Source organism: Phoca vitulina, unplaced genomic scaffold, assembly GCF_004348235.1.
Source record: "Phoca vitulina isolate PV1807 unplaced genomic scaffold, GSC_HSeal_1.0 scaffold4, whole genome shotgun sequence".
Taxonomy (NCBI): Eukaryota; Metazoa; Chordata; class Mammalia; order Carnivora; family Phocidae; genus Phoca; species Phoca vitulina.
The window spans coordinates 23,765,047-23,772,014 of record NW_022589707.1 but is presented as its reverse complement, the minus strand read 5'-3'; the positions used below and the strand labels follow the sequence as shown (position 1 = coordinate 23,772,014).

Here is a 6,968-nt window from a genome sequence, read left to right as displayed (position 1 = left end):
GTCCCTCTGAGAAACTGAGAGTCGGGGACAGGGAGAGGACAAAATAAATGAAAACTATGAACAGTTCTGGTAAAGGTACCATAAAAAATGGAATTCAAACAGAAATGGATGGACTACACTGAATTCCCATAAATGACATAACCAACCTCACCCTGAAGAGGGTAAAAGAACTAATCCAAGTAAATCTTGAATGCTGTATTTGGACTATATGCCCTCAAGTTAAACACAAACAGTTAAAGAAATACTAAACTCTAGCTAGTAGGATTCTTTTTGTAGAATTCATGCTGGTAACTCTGAAACCTTTTTGTGCATTCTAAGATTGAGCAAGTGGTTGAATATATTGTGAATATCATTAATATATTATGAGTAATAGGATCATATTTCTCACTGTTATGAGTCTATCCCATTTCCTCCCCCCCCCCACTTCTCTCTCTTTCTTTGGTGTACCAATTGTTTTTATTCTATTTGAATGTTTGGAATCTTTTCTTTTTGTCTTGTATGATTTAATAGTTATTTTTACATTTTTTTATTTCTGTGGAATATTATCTCTATTCATCTTTCCAAGTCTTGTCTTCCATTACATAATTATATTTAATAATTAAGAAATGGAATTCTTTTTAAGTTCTTTTTAAGTTCTAGTTATTTTCTGTTTATCCTATTAGTTTAATCAACACAACAATTACATTTTTATTTGGATGTCTTTATTTTAAACTACAGTAGCCCCCCCTAATGCACGGGGGTTTTGATCCAAGACCCTCAATGAATGCCTGAAACCACAGAGAGTACTGAACTCTATACAGACTATGTTTTTCCTCTACATATATACCTACGATAAAGTATAATTTATAAATTAGGCATGGTAAGAGATTAACAACAATAACTAATAATAAAATAGAACAAATATAACAACACACTGTAATAAAAGTTATATGAATATGGTCTCTCTCTCAAAATATCTTATTGTACTGTACTCACCCTTCTTCTTGTGATGATGTGAGATGATAAAACACTTATGTGATGAGAGGAAGCGAGGTAAATGATGTAGGCATTGTGATGTAGTGCAAGGCTAATATTGACCTGACAATACATCAGAAGGAGGATCATCTGCTTCCTGACCATGGTTGAGTGAGTGTAACTGAAACCATGGAAAGCAAGACCACAGAGAAGCAGGGATTACTGTATTCTGGCCCCTTAACCAACTTCTGAGTTTGTGTGGGCTTTGTTTCAAAACGTGTAAGATTGCTTACTACACAAGAATGTCAGTCTATGAATGTTTATTTAGCAGGGGTAGATTAACAAAGGGGAAAGGAAGACTTGCAGTGAAAAATAGGAAATTTACCATAATACCTTTAAGAAGTCAGGGGATTTCTTATGAAGAGTACTGAGGGGCCTGCATTCTCAAGGTTCAGCAGGGATACATGTTCTTAAACCCAGCAGTATAAACCTTCCTCTCTACTGGTGGGTTCAATGAAAGGCTTTGGTTACTCCAATACTTGTGTGCAACAAATAGGCAAAGATAGACTGTCTCCTCACTTACTGATTTAGCTACTATCCTTGATAATCGGGAGACATAAGGTCTTCACAGTGGGTTCCCTTATAGAGTCAAAATGGTTTCCAAGTCACTGAGTTTGCATCCAGTTCCACCCCCACTTTCTCTAAGCCCTACAAACAACAGCATCCTGTGTTGCAAACTTTTCTCAGGGATTTGAGAACTGAGTTCTACATGGTCTCTTCTTCACGTTCTCACAGTCAGTCATGATGATGCTGATACTGAGTTTCTTAGCAGAAACTGAGAAGTCAGAAGATCAACAACATGCAAATAAACCAAAATCCTGTGCCATCAAAATCCATTTATTCATTGACTCATTAACTCAAAAATGTATGTGTTTACTTTGAGCAGGGAAGATTTTTGCATTTTAGGGAAAGAGCAAGAAAAAACTTAGCAAACACATTTGTTCTCTTGGAGCTTACTTTTTACCAGGAGAGAGAGATGGACCATAAAAAAAAAAAGAATTAAAATGTACAATATTTTACTAATGGTAAGTGTTATGGAGAAAAACCAAGCATAGGAAAAGATTAAAGAGGACAAGGATGGAGGTGGGATGTGGTCAGGGAAATTTTCACTGGGAAATGACAATTGGGAAAACACTTGAAGGAAGATAGGAAAAGCATGCAGACCCTGAGAATGAACAGTCTTCTAATGAAAACCTGGGTCAAAGAAGAAGGTAAACTTGAAATTAGAAAATTTCTGGAAATTAAAGAAAGAATAACATTTTTTGTATGATCTAGAGAATATAAGTAAATCTAAGTTTAAAATGTTTCTTATTTTTTTAAATATTTATTTATTTGAGAAAGAGAGAGCATGAGCAGGGGGAGGGGCAGAGAGAGAGGGAGAAGCAGACTGCCCATTGAGCACACAGCTTGACCTGGGGCCTCGAACCCAGAACCCTGAGATCAGGACCTGAGCTGAATCAGCCACTGAACCAACTGAGCCCCCAAGGCACTGCTAAAATGTTTCTTTCTTTTTTTTTTTTTTTAAAGATTTATTTATTTATTTATTTGAGAGAGAGAGAATGAGAGGGAGAGAGCACATAAGAGGGGGGAGGGTCAGAGGGCGAAGCAGACTCCCTGCCGAGCAGGGAGCCCGATGTGGGACTCGATCCAGGGACTCCAGGATCATGACCTGAGCCGAAGGCAGTCGCTTAACCGACTGAGCCACCCAGGCGCCCTAAAATGTTTCTTATAAAAACAAGATGCTGGTGCACCTGGGTGGCTCAGTCGGTTAAGCATCTGACTCTGGATATCAGCTTAGGTTATGATCTCAGAGTTGTGGGATCCAGCCCCACATAGAGATCTGTGCTCAGAATGGAATCTGCTTGAGATTCTCTTTTTCTCCCTCTCCCTCACCTCCCCACCCCCGCTAGCACACATTCTCTCTCTCTCTCTCTGTCTAAAATAAATAAATAAATAAATAAATAATAAATAAATAAATAAATAAATGACTGAGAAGGAAAAAAAAACCATGTAATCACAAGAGAGCAAAGACTAAAGAACTATATAGTAATTTAGAGAAACTTAGAGAAAATGGATCATGCTCAAGAAATGACTGAAGTGGATGTAAAAAGGTGTAGAACACATAGACATACAATAATAACCATATTACCCACCAGTAAGTATTTTTTAAATACCCATTTGTAAATAAAGTGCCAGGTTCATATAATTTAGGGGGTGTTTTAGTTAATTTTCATTGAACAAAAATATTCAATGCCACAGAAATGTTTAAAGCCCACTAAAAAAGATATCAGACCATCATTAGGGTAACATTACAGCTTGACAAATATAGTACACAAAATGCATAGAGAATTTTAGTTATGAGCTTAAATGCAAAAAGTATGAGTAAAATAATGGCAAATTAAAGTCAATAATGTTTAGATAAAATAATTCATCACGATCAACTAATGTTTATTCCAAAAATGCACAATTAAAAAAAATAAGCATACTTAAGGCCTAAAAAAGTATTTTATGCATTTCAGTGAATATTGCAAATAAAAATTTAAGTGAAATTGGACTATAAGAAAGAATAACCCAAGTGTCTGGATACAGAGTAAACCTTCTCAGGTCACACAAGTTTCTCTGTGCCTCCAGGTATCATGTCGGCTATTCTGGGGATACCAAGATCTCTCCAAGGGATTTCTTATAGATTTCAGCAGTATTAATTAAATATACAAGATTGATGGGAAGAAGAAAAATCTCTGGATATCATGAAACAGATGATAATGCCATGCCTAAAAGCAAGAGTGTCATTTATTTAAAAAAAAAAATTCAAAATATTGTTTTAGTATAGCTACTCCTACATTTAAAGCTAAATCAAAAAATAAGAACACACCTAAAATATTTAGAGAATTAAAAATGCAACTTTTCTGTCGGTTTTCTGCATTTTTCAAACAAGAATTTTTAAGATAAATCTGGATTTCACATTGTTTGTAAAGATAATTACTTCTTCAGTTATATTGAAATTCCATTAACTTAAAAAAAAATTCTCCCTAAAAATGTAAAAGAAAACTTAAAAACGAAAACAAAAACAAAAAAAAACACAATTTAACCACATCAATTACATTTCATTTTGACATATCAAAATGTACCCATAAACACAGCTTATTATCATAGTGCTCACAGTATTGTGATATTTCCACTTTATCTACACTAAGCCACTTTTATTTTTCTATATGTTCTTCATAGTCATTATATTTAATGTATGCATAATGGTTCACAGTGTTGATGTATGATGATTTAACACTTTCATGTTAGATAATTGCATCATTTTTAATTAAAAAATTTTATTTAGTATGTATCATTAACTAACATCTTTATGATAATTTACTTTTTATTTCCACTGAATTATTTATTTAAAATAGGAAAAGGGATAAAAATAATTTATTGAATTATGACTATTATAAAAATAAGTTAATTATAATATCAATAAGAATGAACATCTTATGATTTTTTTCTATATAATGACATTAGTTTTACAAAATTGTTGTAGAAAAAATGTTATGTTATACAGGTTATAAATCCTACTTGTGTGGAATATGTATACTATTTTCACTGCAAAATTTCTTAAATTAGATAACTTTAAAATGTACTTTAGATAGCATAAAATGATATGTCAAGTTTGTATTAATTTTCATATTTTATTATTGTTAAATGAGCATCAATGCTCTTTACTTTCATATCCTTTGGGACTAAGAATTATTTTTTAAGTTGTTTATTATTATAGGTAGACAAATTGCATTTTCCTAAATACCTAATTGGATTCATCCAAAGTCAGTTGCATTTTCCTAGACAAATGAATTATTAAACCAAAGATTTGAATCGGCAAAAAATGATCTGCCTAATGATCAGTATTATTTTAACATGCATTTTATTTTGTTCATTGGACACTTTTTGAATTTTTACTTCTTAGTTGTAGAGTATGAAAATGTTTCCTATTAAAAGATGCATGTCTCGGTGGCGCCTGGGTGGCTCAGTCGTTAAGCGTCTGCCTTCGGCTCAGGTCATGGTCCCAGGGTCCTGGGATCGAGCCCCACATCAGGCTCCCTGCTCTGTGGGAAGCCTGCTTCTCCCTCTCCCACTCCCCCTGCTTGTGTTCTCTCTCTCGCTGTGTATCTCTCTCTGTCAAATAAATAAACAAAATCTTTAAAAAAAAAAAAAAAAAAAAAAAAAGATGCATGTCTCTTTGGAATTAGATTCTTTAAAGAATATGACATTTTAATTAGTATGACATATGAGCCCTTACAAGCCTGATTTTCAACAGATCAAGTTAAATTAAATAACAGAGACAGGTACCGTATGGTAAGGTACCTAGGAGAAATTACAGTACACTGCTACTCTTATTGTAATGATTTTTTATGCTCATTCCTATAAGAAAAGAAGATGAAATAAGGAATCATTGTGAACAAAGAAAAAAACATGATAGAAGACATTATTAGATTTAACTAAACCTTTCCTCTTGTGCTCTTCTAATTTAAGCATTTGTGAAGGACTAATATGACTAGGATATGGTAAAATCGTATAGAATATAAAAAACCTCTTGGTCTTATACCTCCAGTGTTTCCAACTCATTAGTGCCAGAATTATTTTATAAGGTAGAAATCTGCTTTAAAAATGCAGAAGGCTTTTGTCTGATTTTAAGTAACCTTACCTATCTCAATTGGTATGAATTTCTTCCTCGGCTGTTCTTATACCAGACTGTGGACTCGAAACACTCCAAACCTCCCTTCATTTCTGAAAAGCTCATGCCTCGGGGCTTTGCATTTTGCAGATTCTTCTTCTTAAGATGTCCTTTCCCATCTGTGTAAGTTTCCTATTGCTCTTCTAACAAACTACCACAGATTTAGTGGCTTAAAAGAACACAAATTATTGTCTTACAATTCCAGAGAAGACTAAAATGGTTTGGCAGGGCTGTGAAAGTCTTCCAAGACTGTTGCCTCGGGCTCGTCCTTTCTTTTTTCATTCTCTTTCCCAAAGGAGCACCTTTGCCTTTGCCCCAAACCTTGGTCATGAACTTCTTGCCTGAGGACGGTGAAGACTGGAAAATGGAAAATGAAAAACCAAGAACCAAGCAATTCTGAAAATACCAAACAGGTTATTATTTCAGAGGAGTTAATTTCAGAAGGAAAATAGGTCAAACTCAAAAAAACAATGTACATGGATCTTACTGGTAAAACTAGAACTTGGGCAACTGTGAAAAGTACAGCGAGGAGAGGGCAGTTGGTTGATGGTATGGCAGTTGTCTCACACTGCAAAGAACTGTTTATGATGAATGTGCTATTCTGGGAAAACAGTTCTGCCTGCCACTGGGAGGCTAATGCCTCGAATTCCCCACAAGTCTCGTAGATGTTAATGAAAACCCAGAAGCAGCTGCTCTTCCGGAACTTGAGAAAGAAACTGGCTATGAAGTGATGTTGACTATTCTCCAGCTGAATGTATGGATCCAGGTACACACACTTTGTGACAGTGACTTAATGGAGATGATGCTGCAAATGTAAGACCTAAGCCAAAGCCGGGGATGGAGACTTTGTGGAAGTGATGTCTTTACCAAAAAAATGATCTGCTAAAAAGACTTGATGCTCTGGTAGCTGAAGAACACCTGACAATGGATGCCAGTATCTGTTACTAAGCTCTGCTACTGACATATGCAAACACAAAGCCATGTAAAGTGTCCTTCCTGAAATTTTAAGGCCAAAAGACAGTGGCCATGTTTTTCTAAAGGAGATCGCCAGACCTCCTTCACTAAGACTTTGTATTCAGCTTAGGTTAATGTAGATTTGTAATTAACTTTTTCATAAAATTAAAGCAACAGAGAATGAAAAAAAAAATCCGCAAGTGGAGTGTCTGAAACAATGACTGAACATAAATATTAGATGCTGGGAAGAAGCCAAAAAAAAAAAAAAAAAAGATGAGATCAT

General features: G+C 34.8%; 1 pseudogene; it reads left to right on the top strand.

Annotated features, from left to right (window-relative positions):
• The first annotated feature begins 6,102 nt into the window (after positions 1-6,102).
• LOC116630452 lies at positions 6,103-6,739 on the top strand (annotated as a pseudogene).
• The last annotated feature ends 229 nt before the right edge of the window (positions 6,740-6,968 follow it).